Source organism: Toxorhynchites rutilus, chromosome 1 (genome assembly GCF_029784135.1).
Source record: "Toxorhynchites rutilus septentrionalis strain SRP chromosome 1, ASM2978413v1, whole genome shotgun sequence".
NCBI lineage: Eukaryota > Metazoa > Arthropoda > Insecta > Diptera > Culicidae > Toxorhynchites > Toxorhynchites rutilus.
Window position 1 is genome coordinate 186,425,221 of NC_073744.1, and position 18,127 is coordinate 186,443,347.

The 18,127-nt window shown below is 37.9% G+C and overlaps 1 long non-coding RNA gene across 2 annotated transcripts; it reads left to right on the forward strand.

Annotated features, from left to right (window-relative positions):
- On the forward strand, window positions 1-10,577 carry LOC129762436 (uncharacterized). 2 transcript variants are annotated; one of them, XR_008740622.1, is made up of 5 exons: window positions 1-6,511; window positions 6,578-6,964; window positions 6,999-8,269; window positions 8,331-8,725; window positions 8,804-10,577. It is a non-coding gene; the product is annotated as an uncharacterized LOC129762436 (long non-coding RNA). The 2 variants fall into 2 exon arrangements; XR_008740621.1 differs by having other exon boundaries at window positions 6,999-8,245.
- Window positions 10,578-18,127: the final 7,550 nt, after the last annotated feature.

Here is an 18,127-nt window from a genome sequence, read left to right on the forward strand (position 1 = left end):
TGCACGACGCCTGAGGACATCGACAAGACAACATCGTTACTGAACGAGCTGAACGGCGAGGTATCGAGGGATTCATTACCTGGCCTGACCTGACCTGAAATGCAATCAGTTTGTTTTAACTGTGAGGGAGCGCAGAAAAGCCGATCGATCAGAAGGAGAAGAGAAGGTGACCAAGAGAGTATCAGCATCGAAATACGGTTCCTCGGGAAGACATAGAAGCAGCCGCCACACACACACATACATACACGCGCGCAACTCTTTTCGTTTGCTGGTTATCGAGAGGAAACCTGGAAAGAAATTATCGTTGCTGAAAAATAATCTGCCAGTTCCCCTTGGAATTGAAAATTACATTCAAGCGAGTTTATTTTAATGTTTTCTATCCATATAATACTGCGACCACATACATTTGGTTTTGTGATTTGTCAATCAAGTGCAGTTAACAGGAAAGCTTCTGAAGATTATTCTTCAGAACAAGGTTTTTTCTATCCAATATTGAATGCATAAAACCTTGAGTCTTCAAAGTAACACTCTCGTTTTTGAAGTCACCCAAATATTTATTTATTCATTCATTCAGGATGGATTTAGATTCAACTTCAAACAAATGATCTCTAAATCAACGATAGTCCTACGTCACCCTTGCGGTTATACCATAGATATAACCCACTTCCTGTTTTTTTACGGAACCCACTCTCCATTTCAGAGGAGGGAGGGGTGTCATACCATCATAAAAACATTTCTCGTATCCAAAACCACTCAAATCCCAAATTTGGCCCCATTTGCTTGATTAGTTCTCGAGTTATGTAGAAGTTTGTGTTTCACTTGTATGGCAGCCCCCTTGTCTTTAGAGAGGGGGAAGGATTGTCAAACTATCATATAAACAATTATTGCCCCTTAAATTTTCCATATGCCGATTTTCTTTCCGTTTGCTTGATTTGTTTTCGAGTTATACAGAAATTTGGGTTTCATTTGTATGGCAGCTCCCCTCCAGAGAGGGGAGAGGAATGCCAATTCACCATAGACACGTTTTGTACCCCCTAAAATCTCAACATGCCAAATTTGGCTCGATTTACTTGATTGGTTCTCGAATTATGCAGAAATTTGTGTTTCATTTGTATGGTGGTCTCCCCTTAGAGAGGGACTAGGAGGGTCGAACCACCATAGAAACGTTTATCGATCCCTAAAATCTCTATATGCCAAGTTTTATTCCATTTGCTTGATTAGTTCTTGAGTTATGCAGAAATTCGTGCTTCATTTGTGTGGCAGCCCTCTTCCCCCTTAGAGAGGGGAGGAATGTCTAACCACCACAGAAACATTGCACCCTCAAACCTCTTCATGCCAAATTTGGTTTCATTTGGTTGATTAATTCTCGAATAATGCAGAAATTTATGTTTCATTTGTATGGCGGTCCCCATTAGAGAGGGGGGAGGGGTCTCGAACTCGAACTATCATAAGAACAAAGAACAATTTCGTTAGCGCAAACATCAACGCTTATCACGATGTAATTGCAAAACATATGGGCATTAAATTTTCCAAATTTTTCTATGTTTATTCAGAGTTTTCCGAAAATTTTCAATTGTCATGTTTGGTTGAAATATGTGTAATATTATTATGGGACCCTTCCCCTCCTTCCAGAGGAGGGAGCAGTGTCAAACCGATTATCGCCCCCTAAAACCTACACATGCCATTGCTTCATTAGTTCTAGAGTTATGTAGAACCCATCCCCTTCTTTTAGAGAGAAAAAAAACAAATACTTCAACGGAGGACGATTTGGAAAACTTGGGAGCAGGGTTGCCAACTATTATTTCCAAAAATCAGAAATAATACAAATAAAAATTAGGAATTAAACAGGACAGCTGGCCGTAGAATTGAAGATTTTACCATTTAGCGAATTTTGCAAGAATCTTTTGATCGTTTATATCTTTTTCCTAAAATCCTATAGCATCCTACATTGAATTAATCGTCTACACTTTGGTATGAATCTTTACTCATTGAATGAGGAAAGCATATCAGCAGTAGATGAATAGTTGATTTTTTTTAAATTTTGATTCGATTCTAGATACATTTCCTATAGATTCACTATTGGAGTAGATTCTACTTTGATTCTGACGGGCAAATGTTATAGAAAATCTTATCGTATTCACCCTCATTCTTGTTTACGCTCGTATCTGACTTTTGTTCGAAGGACTTGATTCAAACAATTTCGAAAAATACATTCTTGTTTTCGTACGAATTCGTTCGAACAGGACCTTTTTCGAACGTGAACATGTTGAAGTATTCAGATGCAAGATTTCATGCATCACTAAAATTTCTGTAATTTCTGTAAATTTGAGTAATAATACACTCTGGAACATATTCTTTCATCAATAACATTGCGGCTACTCGTATATACATATCATACACGCTAATGTTGTTTCTTAAACTTATTCTCGTTTTTTTTTTACTAATAATTTTCAATCTGATGGAGTAAAAAGTATAACAATCAGGAGAACTCACGATCATTTCTGAAAAATCAGGCAAAATTGAGCTGAGCCGCCGCTTATGAACGAGTTTGAAGCCCCAATTACATCGCAGCTATTGAACTTGACGAAGCAAATCATCAAATGATTTTACTTCTTATCGACGTGTACTACACCAGTACGAAGCTTTCTGTAATCAGTCGGACATCGTCCCGTAGATGGGCAGCATCGAGCCCGAAACCGGTCGACTAAAAAGGTAAATTTACCATCCTTTTTATGTTTGTAAGAACCATAAGTGTTGTGTCCTGTCGCGTTCCGCGTGTTGTGTGTGTTAAAATTGAGTATTTGTCAGAATATCAGGGAACGTACCAAAAAGTCTGGGAAATCCTGAAAAATCAGGAAGGTTGGCATTTCTGCTTGAAAGAATGCCAGCAAGCTTTAACTTTGATGCTTTCAATTTTAAAAAACGTACTAATTGATTGAAATAACTGAAAATGAATATACGTTAGGGTGACAATGAAAATGGTCATCTCGAATTTCAAAAAGTTGTTCACATTCTCGAAAAACACCCTATGCGAAATATCAGCTCAATCGCACTTAAGGACTTTTTGTGCAAATCAACATTCCGCAGCACGTTCCAAATGAAAAATCGAGATAACAATTTTTTTTGGCACCCAAAACCATACGTTTTGCCTCGTATTCGGAAAAAAAATAGTCCAGAGTGTCGATTTTGACAAAAAACAAAATTCAATATAACAGTAGATCTCGATGTTTCATGTAATTTTCAGACATGTCGCATCAAAAAATTTTTTTTAGACCCCCATTTCCTTTACTCTCCCTTGAGTGATTTTTTGATTTTCAAAAAACTCAAACTTTGACCGCTTTCCGCCACTTCCCCTTAAGTCCGATTAACACGTTCATCGCCCAACGTGACGTTTCTGAGTTTCTTGCGGGGTCTAACTTGCGGATAAATTATTGAATAAAAATCAAACTTATCTTTTAAATAATCCAGCTTTTTTTCTAATTTGAAGACGAATTTACAAACATGCATCTCAAATCTATTCACGGTTTAATGAATAGGGGCTTCAAATTCTGGATTGTTCAGCCTGTTTACCAGATCAAAACCCTAGCAAGAACCTATCAAGAATGTGTTATTTGAACTGATTTAGCACTAAAGATGACCTACGAATAAGAAACTTATTGAAATTTATGTGAGATTGACGTTAATTTTGTGAAGGATTGAGAGTTTTTCCATCTGGTTCTATAGTTATGAAACACTGGAATTTTTTTTTTCAATGTTTCGTGTCTGAACACAATAATAAAGTTGAAATGGTCTTAAAGGTCAGTCTTATAGATGAATATAGTTATTATATCCTAAACTATATACTCCAATTCAACCGACTTCATACACATTGTCGTGAAACGCAATGTATAATATGGGTTTCGCAAAAAACTGCAGTGCAAACCATTCGTAATATAAATTAATAAAAAATATAGTATAAACATTATATTAATATGGTCATGATTTAATGATATTTCTACATATCATAAAGTCACATTTAGGTGCCAACTTCCTTCTACAAATTCTATTGAATTTGAAAGAGGAAAGTTTCACCCATATCTGGGTGACGGGCGACGAACGTGTTTTATTTTTTTATTTTTTATTTTATTTCACCATCTTCGACAACGTCGTACAGACTGAAACCTTAAGATCTAAATTATTCTAAGTTTCTTATTCTAGTACTAAACACATTCTTGGACAGAGTAAAATCAAACACATCACTAACATTGTTAAAAGAACGTAAACACAAATTGAAACTATTGTTGAAACCATAATTCGTTCTATGGAATGGTATAAGAAATAACGATGAATTACGAAAACGACGGGGAGGAATATTCCACGGAACTTGACGTAACAGTTCGGGACAGTCCACATTGCCGGTTATTAGCTTATAAATAAATATTCTTTGTAGTTTGATACGCCTGGCTGATAGTGTTTCCAAGTCAATCAGTTTGCAACGATCAGCATAACTCGGAAGATTTATCGGATCATTCCAAGGGAGCTGTCGCAAAGCAAACCGCATGAAACTTCTCTGGATTCGCTCCAACGCAACGATTTTTGTAACGAGGAATGGGGACCAAACCGGTGCAGCATATTCCATGATGCTCCGAACTAGCGCGCAGTATAACTTTTTGAGGCAATACACGTCAGAAAATCCAGAAGCATGGCGACGAATGAAACCGAGCACCGTGTATGCTTTAGCGGTTGTGATTACTACACTGGAGACAAACATTAGTAAATGAAGCTACCAAATCTTTAGTAGTTGAAACATTGGTAAAATGTACAAATTTTTTGTACATATTACCAAAATCCGGTAAAACTGATGTCAGATGTAATGTACATCCCTACCAGAGATTCGTACATTTTACTTCATGCCATTTGTAACCTTCAATGTTTTCATTCCTAATGGGCACCTTACACGATCAACCGGATTGACAATAAGTGTCTTCAATATCGTGACAGCTAGGCTTTCAACATCTGATCTAACCTCAATCAATATTTTTCCACCTTACACGGTCAATATCGCCCTCAACCCGAGATAACGAAAATATCCGCGATGGCTAGTGGCGACATTCGAGTTTGGGATCCAAACTATTCTCTATCAGATTAGAAGGCTAAAAGGCAATTTTCAATTGGTAAAATTTGAATGAAAATATCTACTTGGTATTATTTGAAGTTGAAGCGCGTAGTCCTAACCTTAACTTAACCTACTTCCTCTGAATTTTCAGATATTCCTACTAAAATGTATTATTATAATATAACGTCAATTTCAGACATAATTTTTGTATGGGATTTTCTCACCACTTGCAGAAAAAAAGTGATTTGCATTGACATAGAATACTAATTTGATTCGTAAAAGTTAATTTTCATTCATTATTTACACTTCAGAATTCGGTTTTTCTTCTCAAAAATACATCATAATACTCGTTTCACAAATACAGACTGTTCCTTTCAGTTTCAGAGATGCCAGATTATTTTAGTTTGCGAAAATATATGCAAGTTATTTTATCTGCAAGCAAATGTTTTTATTCCATAAATGAGACTATGACAGTAGAACCTCGATTATCCGCGAGCGGATGATCCGCCCTGCGGATTATTCGTGACTGCGAGTTCCATAGTAAATCAATAGGCCTTTCCGGAATTTGTTAGTGAGTGGTAGGCCCATGCTCTTTTGTTGTGGTCATGGCTTTTACATTATTTAGCCACTGGTGTACACGACCTTATAGATGGATAGTTGATTGATTTCTGTATTGATAGAACATAGTTTTTATGTTGAAACATCTCTTTTCGTGTTTGCATTTTTTTGTCCTTTAATGGGTCATCCGCGATTTTCGTTAATCGCGGTGAGTTTGCCCGACTATTCCGCGGATAATCGGGATTCTACTGTAGCTTGAATTAACACATGATGTTTTTTCATCTGTGATTTTCCCAGATCTTCTCATTCTCCAAATTTTATAGCGGAGTGTGAAGAAACACACAACCCGCTCACTAGCGCAAAGAATGACCGAGTTCAACGTTAAAAAATTCCTAAAACGTTTTTAAGTTTCATCCACTCTCTCACCATCACATTGTCAGTTTACTTTGAAGTTTTGATTTGTATCGTGAAAAGTACCGTATTTTGCTATTCAAAGTATCGGTTTTCCAAACCAAAAGCTTCCATTTATGATTCCTACAATTTCAGTAGTTTATAAATTTTAATTGCAATCGCAAAAAAGACTAACAAAAATTAAATGTGCGCTTGCATATCTGGCAACTCAGTCTGGAAGTCCGTGAGGTAAAACGTCAACATCATGCATCTATATGAAATGTCACGATATTGATGCTCGAAAATCAGAAAATCCGGATTTCTGCGTCGTCGGCCATGTTCAGCTGTCATTATGCTCTCAAATGTCATCATATTGTCAATAAAGTTGACCGTGTAAGGTCCGCTTAACGACTGTGAAGTGCGCACTTCGTAATCGCCATTTTTTTGTGGAAGCGAAGCAATTCGGAGGTAAGCATTTGTTTTTGTTATGTTTCCGTTCTTATCTAATGTTTTCTCTATGTTGGTAAATTCTAGATATTCCGAAATATACTCATTTTGGACGACGTTTCTTCTATTCTACTACTGATAGAAGCATTTCCATTTGCGATCAATCGTAAACGAACATTTTACAACAGCCATGATTCGATGCTAATATTTGGCGATACAAACTAGGGAAAGGAAGAACCAATAACGATTCACCATCGGTCCGTGCAAACGGTATCAAATAAGCGTATCTTTTCGTCGACCAACGGCAGCGACCAGCGAATCAACAAGTGCAGCTGATTCCAGCACGAATAGCTCTTCTGTTTCTTCACTGGAGCATCGAAAATCCCTATCAGGCTCAGGTGCAGGCAAGAATCAATGAAGGAGGAGCAAGCTACGCTACCGCAAGTATAGTCATTTGCTCATAAAATTTACAAGGTATTTTTCGATCATCTTTTCATTCGTTTTCCAGATGTATCGAAACTCTCTAGGAAAAGTGTCGTCATTCGTTTTTTCTACAAACTGATAACCTCTGCGTGATAATGATGTGTCAGGAAGATCCAATCAACTGCTTTTCTCAACCGGAGGATGACATGGAACATGAAGAACGTCAGAACCGACTACGTGCTCTGTGCAATCATCAGGATCTGTTCCAGGAGGAGAGTGTTGAATTTGATACTGGAAAGCATCGACAAAATCAATGTCATATCGTCACTAGGTTTCATGATTTCCTCCTAGCTAGTGATGAAAAAGTTGGGAGTCGATATCCGGATATCTGTTCCAACTACTAGCGGTTGTCATCAAGGAAAACTCAGTTTGCTAACTCAAATCATTTTAATTGGCTCATCCCCCATCTTGGAACGCAAGCATCTAGTAAGGACTCCGGATCGATTTGTAAATATCTCGCCTCTCGAGAACCATAATCGTGCTCCGATGATTTTGTATGTGTTGTGTTCACTGTGCGTTGGTAATGGTCGGTATGGTTGGTTGGTCGGTAATCCTAATATCCTCGTTCATCGTGTTGAGGAATCTGGGGTGTACCAGAAGTGTTACTTTGAAATTACTATGGACCATAACGGACAAACGTGCACAAACATGACACCGCGTTTGCGAATTAATTGGGCCAATACTGCTGAATATGTTGAGGATGTAAAAATGGGGCGAAAATGACGTTGGTAATAATTTGCATACTCATGATTCCGGACGTGACAAAACTATTCATCGCAAAAGGAATGGAATTGCACGCTAGATCTCAGCGTCGGTGATACGGTTTATGTTCAATGGAGAGCCAATGCATGTTTGATTTTAATCTAACTTGAATGTTTTTTTTTCCGGTGATGAGCTGCTTGTCGAAGCTAAGTTGTCAATTTTATTTTGGTTTCCGCGTTTCTGTCTGCGATATTGAACCCTAAGATGGAAGAATTCGGCGATCTGCTGGTCGAGAGCACTCACAACTTGTGAGACAAAGAGCGAATTCAACAAAGTTAACCAAAGACAACGAAAACCATCGTAGCTCCCATTCAGTTCCGTACAGCATATACGGCTATGGCGACTATCAGAAAGCTGTTGATCTATGGATATAATTCGGACCAACAAACTGGTGAGACGAATGAGCCCCTTGCGGCGGAAGCATTCAGACAGAACTTCGCAACCATCAGAACGCACCTAGCGGAGAAGACGTATGCTGTTATGTCAAGACAGACATACTTTTAGTTTGAGGTACGGACTGTGGGACTGATGAGGGTTTGTAAAAGTAGTTTTTTGTTAACAATCTGTTTGAATTAGTTTTTTTTTGTTTCATCAGGACTGCAATTCCGAAACGATGTTGGGGAATGATGATCCATCGTGTGCTTTTGATGGCTACAATATAAGCATGAGCACAAATATCGAATCCGATTGTTCAATACGACCAATCACGACCCCTCAATCCAATGTAGTTGTTCTGTTACAAGAAAACAAGCCCCAAATTCCTACTGAAGACACATTTCCACTGCCTCACCAAGAGCAAATCACATAGATGGTTGCCGATAAATTTCAAATGTAAGTTTATATGAACCCCCTTCTTCGAACTCTGGGGCATTCCAGAGCGTCACAATTAAATGGGCAAGTAAACTACACCTGCGCAGGGTCGAAGATTTCGGTAGGCGATACCTGGTCGGAGACGTAATCGTTTTCTTCTTAAATATCCACGACAAGATCGTAAGTAGACACAATCTGTAAATCTTAAATTTATATTTTTAATACCATTAATATATCAATATTTCTTTTCTTCTTCAGAGCACGAGAGGAATAAATACGAACTAAGAGTACTGGGTACTGGTGTCATCAACTTCCTGCTAATCAGCGCCTCATTCTCTAGAGACAGCGATGCAGTAGAAGGAGTTATTGCGACGAGAATTATTGTTGTTTTCATATTTTTTTGACGTAGGACTACGTCTTTCATTTCTATACCGGGGTGTAAAATCAAAGTTTCGAAAACGCAAGCGTTACGCCGGAGACCGAGATTTTGAGCGTTAATAGCTAACAACTGAACGAAATGGTATGATAAACACTTCATTCGAAACATAAAATGTCTACGCGTTATATACTTGTTACTTTTTGATCCAAAAACTTGTTTCAATAGTCTTAAAATTGCTTCCAAAACAGGCTATTGAAATCACCAATCGGTATATAAGCGAGCGCCGCTCGGAAATCCACTCAGTTCTAATTGAACAGCGATTGGAGCATGTTGTCGCTGTTGTGGTGAAGCTCTTCGTTCATCATGGAAGCGCGGATGAACGGTGTCACCAAGAGCCTGTTTGTGCACCCTAGGCCAGAAGGGAATCCATCAGGAGGAGAGTGACACACATACACGCGCGGAATTCTTTCCGTTTGGATGCCATTCAGCATCGAGAAAGTTCCGGAAAGATCTAATCATTTCTGGAAAATAATCTGCCAGTTCCTCTGGGAATTTAAAAATACATTCATGTGAAAGAGTTTATTTTAATGTTTTCTAACCATATAACACAGCGATCAAATACATTCGATTTTGTAATTTTTCAACCAAGTGTAATTTGCAGGAAAGCTTCTGAAGATTATTCTTCCCCATCAGTAGGATATTTCCGTATCCAATATTGTATGCGTACGCAATCGATTATTGCTCAGTCGCCGAAAGTTTCGAGCTCAGAGAGTTCATTCCTCTCTAGTTTGCCTTCCAAATTGCCATCGTAAACCACGCCTTCTCTCGATTCAATCACGCACAAAAAGCATACTTAAGCGATATTCTGGTAGTGAGACACATTCATTTTTCGTGAAGACATCGACAAGACAACATCGTTGCCTAAACGTGCTGGAGGAGGTGGGCGGCGAAGGATCGTCACATACACGCGCAGAATTTTTTCCATTCAGCATCGAGAAAGTTCCGGAAAGATCTAATCATTGCTGGAAAATATAATCTGCCAGTTCCTCTGGGAATTTAAAAATACATTCATGCGAAAGAGTTTATTTGAATGTTTTCTATCCATGTAACACTGTGATCAAATATGTTTCAATCAAGTGCTATTAACAGATGGTTATCGAGTTAGCATAAACCACTGGTGGGCTTCCAGTATCGAGGAAAATGTGGAAATATCTAATCGTTACTGAAAATAATCTGCCAGTTCCCCTTGGAATTGAAAATTACATTCAAGCGAAAGAGTTTACTTTAATGTTTTCTATCCATAAAATATTCATATAATACATTTGGGTTTGTGATTTGTCAATCAAGTACAGTTAGCAGGAAAGCTTCTGAAGATTATTCTTCAGAACAAGGTTTTTCGTATCCTATATTGGATGCATAAAACCGTAACGCTCTCGTTTTCGAAGTCCCCCGAATATTCATTTATTCATTCATTCAGAATGGATTTAGATTCAATTTCAAACAAATGATCTCTAAATCAACGATAGTCCTGCGTCACCCTTGCGGTTATACCATAGATATAACCCACTTCCTGTTTTTATTGTAGAACTATTGAAATTGTATATAGAATAAGTTATTAGTGAAATATTATATTAAAATAACATGTTATCAAACACAGGATTTTAAATAAAACAAAAAGGAAAAAAATATTATTTTAACCCTGATGAATAACTCTTACAATTGAGAAACAACATTTCTACTGATATCGTTCCAAAGGTTAATCAATAAACGCCCTTTATTGAACCGACAAATCACCTTCATTGAGCTGATATTGATCCAACACTGGACCAGTAGTACAGTCCGGATCGTAGTTTCGTTTGACATATAAACCTACCAATCTGTTTTCGTAGAATGTACCAATGATTAGTAGGGTAGAAAATCACTCTGGAATTGGTAACATGTACCAAAAAATTAGTAATATTTACTAATGATTCCTCTCAGTGTATGTGCTCATTGAACTTCAGTTTAAGGCCCATTTATACGTTGCTAGTAGCTGACTTGACAATGAGCAGCTACTGACCCGGTGGACTCGCTTGACAATTGGTTGACTCGCCTTGTCCGTTCACACAGTGTGAGCTGCTGGCGAGAAACTAGATACTACGGCACGGGTTTACCAGGGATGCCAGGCGACTTTTCAAATGTCCATCAAATAGTCAGAAACAGCAATCAGGTCCGAATTTGTCAAATGATTGGTCCAAAATCGACTTCTTTATTGGCAGTTTTCATCTTAGGTTTTCAGTTGAATGTATCATCACACAATTTTATAGCAAAACAAACGCTGATCGTGTTTAAAAATACATACTTTGTGCTGAATTTCTTTGAACTGAAGGTACTATCCGAAAAAGCAGAAAGAGAAAAGGATTCGGGCCAGGAATTAGATGCAAAGAAAAGGAGCAACAAATACAATATTGAAGGAACTCTACGATGAGGATCCCCGAGATTACAGAGCAGTGTTGATAATAACACCTGAACAAGTGAAAAAACTGTTGGATTTAATTGCTCCACGAATACAACGCCAAGATACAGTCATGAGGGATGCTGTACCTGCAAGAGTTAAATTAGAAATGACATTGATGTGCCTTTGTTTTGGAATATCGTTGGGATTGTTGTCGATATTTTTTAGAATCTCGAAAACATCCATAGCTCAGATAATTCCGAAAGGATGTGATGTTATAAATGGTAGTCTAAAAGATTTTTTTTTTTAATTTTATTTATTTTGTGAAATGAAAATGATAGTCGATTTGCAGGTGCAATAAATACGCTTCAAAAATTTTAATAATGAATGAAAATGTACTTTTTTAAATCGAATATGTATTCTGTTTCTTAGAACAATACTTTTTTTTGTAAGTTGTGATCTGATAATGATTCTATATTAGAGATTCTCAAGAAAACTATCTCAAAAAGAAAGCGTGCCCCGCCAGCGTGCAAAACGAAATAACAATTATTTCGTTTAGAAACTATGAGGGTTTTATTTGTTTTTCCAATAATTTTCAAGTCTATAAATATCTTCACATATTTTCAAATATCTTAAAAATAGAGACATTTCATTACATTTGGCATCACTGATTCGAACGCTAAATTCTGTTTTTGACGTTGTGAAGCATGCAAGTGCGAGTAAATTCAAAAAACTTTGAAGTAGCTCGCACGCCGGATCACACATGACAATAACTGGCATGATGTGTTCACACGGTGTGAGTAGCTGCACTGCAGTAACTGACTAGACCGACTCGTATGCTTACTCGCACCGTCTGAACCCGGCTTTAGAGTCGATCATTACTCCTAGATCACAGATCGAGTTTGCGCGTTCTATGGGCTCCAGCCCCATGTGGTATTGGTGGCGAATGACATTATTGCAGCGACTGTAGGATATGGCTTTACACTTTTTACTATTCACACGCATACCGTTATTATTGCACCAGATTAGCAAACAATTAATATCATCTTGAAGTTTGATGCAGTCAATGGATGATGCAATCTCACTGTAAATTTTGAGATCATCGGCGAATAAAAGCTTGGATGTGGAAAGTAGCTCACATAGGTCGTTAACATAAATAATAAACAGAAGCGGGCCGAGAACACTTCCTTGTGGCACACCAGATGGAATGGTGAATATTCTAGAGCGCACGGAATTAACAATAACGAAAGCTTTACGATCCGATAAGTACGAGTATATCCATTTGGTAATCCCTGAGGGAAAACCAATGTGATTCATTTTTTGAATGATGAGATTGTGCGGTACTGTATCGAATGCTTTCGCGAAGTCAACATAAACTGAATCCATTTGTCGCTTTGATTCAAAAGAACGTGATATTACTGACACATAGCACATAAGGTTTGTTGTTGTTGAACGCCGTTTCATGAATCCGTGCTGGCTGTTAGTGATGATCGGTGCAGTCACTCTATACAATACTGCGTGAACCAGCTTCTCAAACACTTTACCGAGGCAGCAGAGAATGGATACACCACGATAATTGGAAACACAATTGGAATTTCCGGATTTGAAGATCGGAACTATGCATGCCATTTTCCACACAAGTGGGAATACTCCGTCTTCTATGGAGTGTTAAACTTATATTTTGCATACGATGGCACCCATACACCGAGATGAAAAATTGCTCGTAAAATATTCCAAAACATTAGAGTTCAAACTTAAAAAGGATTTACTGTATGCCTCCATCGTATGTACAAAAAGATTTTTTTTTTGTAAAACAAAATTACTTTTCGGCAACCCAATAGCTGGGTAAAGATCAGGAGCATGTGTTCTGAATATCCAAATAACATTGAGTAATAACTTTCATTCAAATTTAGAAGTAGAGAGAGATTAAGGGTCCTATTCCAGAAGACGAGACGAGCAGACGAGCGCTCGGATCGTTTGTATTCATATTCCAGAAGCCGAGCTCGACTAAAAACAGACGAGTAGCTCGTCTGGCTTGACGACCGTTTGGCCGCGCTCGCCGATGGATCAGTCGAGTCGTCTAGTATGTTTGATGTGTTTGTTCACCTTTATCTTCAAAAATTGTTTCACGGCTAAGCCAGTATTGCATAAGCAATGTATGTTTTCAACTGCAATCATCAAATTCAATTCAGTAATTGCAAGATTTTACAGATTTTCAAATGGGCCTTTTCCAAACAACACAACCAAATGGAAACATTGGACTCATATCCAGGGATGCCAGATGACTGTTTTGAATATATTAACACGGCACGCAAAGTATCTTCACATCATATTGAACGAAAATGAGTAATTCAAAACAACTATTTTATTGGAAATACATGCATATAGATTTAAAACTTGATAAATCGTTGATTAGGTGAACAAACATTGGCCCCAAATGAATCCATAATAACTAAACGTCTGAGTGATGAAACCATATGCTAGAGAAAGAATATCAATAAAACCAATAGATATATGAAACTTTTTTTTTGTTATGATTTAATATTTTGGCACTGAGAAAAGAGTATCGATTGACCAATTTTAAAAATGTTTGTTGTTTTTCTCATAATAAAAACATGTCTTCTCATCTGACACCACTGATCATACCGTGAAAAAGTGACTGAAGTCTCTCCAGTCTACCAAGTAAAACATTTCAATGAAACTCGTGTACTGGAATAGGATATTTTGCTCGTCTCGACAGTTACTGAAGCCGAGACGAGGCGAATTTCTCGTCTCGTTTTCTGGAATAGGGCCCTAAAAAGGTTCACGAATTCGAATGAATGACGTTTGTTTTACGTCAAGGCCATGTTTCCATTTTTTTTCTCTGTATAATAGTAACTTTTAACACTTCCGGCTGGTACGTCCGAGCTCTGGTAGCCCTATCCCAACCAATACAATTTGAGCACAGGCAGCATAAAGCAGGGCTCGCGCTCATGGAGCTCACGTAATGTTTACTGTGACGGGACGTTGTATGTGTAGCGAACTTAAGTCGATTGGGTTTGATTCTCGGACGCATTTCAGCATGCCGAAGTCGATCTCGTTCGGGTTGCAGAATACAAGGGTCGATCTCGATCGGATTGAGAAGTTTCTAAACTCGTTCGGATTCCGGAATAGGGGTGATTGATCTGTCTTAGATAAAATGGCCGTATGTGAATTTCTGTGGCCTGATCATGTATCACTAAAGCTGGAACGAAATGTTTTTGACGAAAGCTGTTGGTGTAGTTTAGATTATTGGCGTTGAAGAAACCCCAATGTTCAAGAATTTTTTTTACCAAACTTCCATTTTCCGGGAAAAGACGAAAAATCGAACATTAGCCAAAATCTGGATTATTTTCCTTCAGGGGGTCAATCGAATGTATTTTTTACATCATATTGTATGTTTTGTTTACTGAAGAAATGCTGTAGAAAAGTTTACATATTTGTGGATTTGATTTTGGTTTGTTATTTTTTAGGTTATGCACTTTCCGCATAGTTGTTTTATACCGAATTTATTGACCAATAAAGTTATACAATATTAAATTAAATTAATGGTAAGTGGTAACTCATCAATCAAACTATCATTTGGTGCAAAACTTTACCATATGGCTGGTTTCCAAAAACATGAGAAATCATCAAAGTTACTGTTAATTTTTTGAGCAGTTCGTAAAGTCTCCTTAACCCTTTTACGGGCCGTGAGAACTAGGCGTGTAATCAACGCAAACTCCAATATAACGACATGTTTAGATGCTAATATACACAAAATAGAGAGGGGGAAGGAGTATCTTATCACCATAGAAACATTTATTGCATCCTAAAACCTCCACATGCCAAATTTGGTTTCATTTGCTTGATTAATTCTCGAGTAATGTAGAAATTTGTGTTTCATTTGTATGGCAGCCCCCCCCCCCCCCCTTTGAGTGGGGGAAGGACTGTCTAACCATCATAGAAACATTTATTGCACCCTAAAACTTTCACATGCCAACTTTGGTTTCGTTTGATTGATTAATTTCCGAGTAATGCAAAAAATTGTGTTTCATTTGTATGGCAGCCCCCCCTTAGAGAGGGGGAGGGGTCTCAAAATATCACGAAAACCTTCCCCGGCCCCAAAAACCCCTACATACCAATTTTCATGTCGATCGGTTCAGTAGTTTCCGAGTCTATAAGAATCAGACAGACAGACAGACATCATTCCATTTATATATATATATATATATATATATATATATATATATATATATATATATATATATATATATATATATATATATATATATATATATATATATATATAGATTCATAACATATTATTCTGAACATTCTTCATCCATTACTGAAAAACATTATAAGAACAGATCAAATTGTTGAAATTATAATTAGAAATAATTATTAGAAACATGTTTCGTGTAAGATTTTTTCTTTGTTTGCAGAAAGCCTTTTAAATTATTAACGGGGATGTTTATTTGACACAATAAATTCATTTTCATTGATAATTTCATTTCAAAAATGTGTTGATTTCTCTTACGACTATGAAGGCTAGAGTTGCTGTATTCCTGCATGCGATAAAAATGATCGTGTAAAGTTGAAGAATAAGGTGATGGCGGAATGGAGTGATTCTTGCCACTATTGTCATTACTGATAATGTCAATGCTACTGATCGTGTAAGGGCCGCTTTAGATGTTGGTGGCAATATTGATGCCATCTACCCATCTAGCGGAAAACACTTGAAGGTAAAAGTGTTGTTTTTGTATTGGAAATTTTGATGTCAGTTTCAATAAAAACAACTAATAAAATTCATGATCAGGCTCAACAGGTCCTAAACAGTTCATATGTTTTGAAAACTTCAACAAAATGATTGTTTTTCAATAACTTTACAGGAAATTTTCTCTTGCTGCTCTAAATTGGGAGTTTTTAACACAAAAATGGCTCCAAAATGAATAGTTTTTGTCTTTTTGCGCTCAAAAAAATCAGGTAGAAAAAAATTAGCGCTGAACTGATCATGGCAGCTGTTTCGCGAATGAAAACGTCCATTAATCCGGGTCCAGACGGAATACCATCGCGCTTCCTGAAAAAAGGCATCTTCAGTTTGTTGACACCGTTGCAACACGTCTTCCAGCTTTCTCTAGCAATTGGTCGTTTTCCAAAGCTATGGAAGTTCGCCACGATATTCCCGATCCACAAAAAAGGCGATAAGCGGAATATTGATAACTACAGAGGGATTTCAAGCCTTTGCGCTATGTCAAAACTGTTTGAATTGATTGTTATGGATCCAGTGTTCTCGTTTTTCAAGCACTATATTAGTTGGGATCAACATGGATTTATGCCCGGACGATCAACGACTACGAACTTGCTGTCTTTTTGTAATTACGTCGTCGACAGCATGGTCGAAAGGTCCCAAACCGACGTTATATATACCGATGTAACAGCCGCCTTCGACAAAATTCATCACGACATCGCTATAGCCAAGTTGGCAAAGCTAGGCGTCACTGGAACTTTACTAAGTTGGTTCGAACCCTACCTCAAAGGACGTCGATTAACTGTTTCAGTTGGAGACAACAGCTCGGAGCCGTTCGGAGCAACTTCTGGGATACCACAAGGAAGCCACTTGGGTCCTCTAGTTTTCCTGGTTTACTTTAACGACATTTTTTTTTGTGCTAGAGGGACCCCGAGCTTCATTCGCCGACGATTTGAAGATATTTTTTCGGATCCGTTCAACCACCGATGCTATCTTTCTCCAACGGCAGTTGGATACATTCGCTTCTTGGTGTTCTGTCAATTGTATGTCAATCAACCCTTCCAAGTGTACGACGGTTACCTTCAGTAGGAAGAAGGAGCTAATTATGCACAATTATACCATATCTGATGTCAAAATTGAACGGAGAACGGAGATTAAAGATCTTGGAGTGGTTCTAGATTCAAAATTGGAATTTAAGCAACACGTTTCACACATCGTTGGAAAGGCATCAAGAAATTTGGGTTTTATCTTTAGAGTCTCCAAAAGTTTCACCGACGTCTACTGTCTCAAATCGTTGTATTGCGCTCTGGTTCGTCCAACACCTGGAGTAGGGAAGCGTCATATGGAATCCGTGTTTTCAGAACGGGGCGACGCGAATCGAATCAGTGCAACGACGGTTTGTTAGATACGCTCTCCGACTGTTGCCTTGGCGTGATCCGCTTCGGCTTCCAAGCTACGCGAGTCGCAGCTTGCTGATCCATCTGGACTCTCTACATACCAGACGAAATCTAGCGAGGTCATTGTTTGTTGCTGATCTCATAACCAACCGCATCGATTGCCCGCAACTCCTGGAAAAACTGAACTTCAATGTTCCTCCACGACGTCTGAGAAATACACCGTTCATGCGAATGTTACCTCAGCGATCGAACTACGGCATGCATTCCGGAATAACGGGACTACAGCGCACCTTCAATACGATTGCTCCCGTGTTTGATCTCAATTCCTCCAGAAGCATGTTGAAGCAGCGATTCTTAAGTTTAATTAGGTTAAGTTGAAATCATTGGGACCTTGGAGGTCTGTTGATATAAACAATAAATAAATAAATAAATAGACATTAGAACAAGTTACCATATAAGGTTAGAAGTGATAATTTATTGTCAAAGAGAAGAAAATAAAATCGTTGGTGGCAATATAGATGCCGGTACCCGTTAAAGGGTTAAACAAAATAAAAGAAGATAAAAAAACGCTCTTTCACATGATAATGAAGTAATGAAGATGAGCCAATGAAATTGATTAATG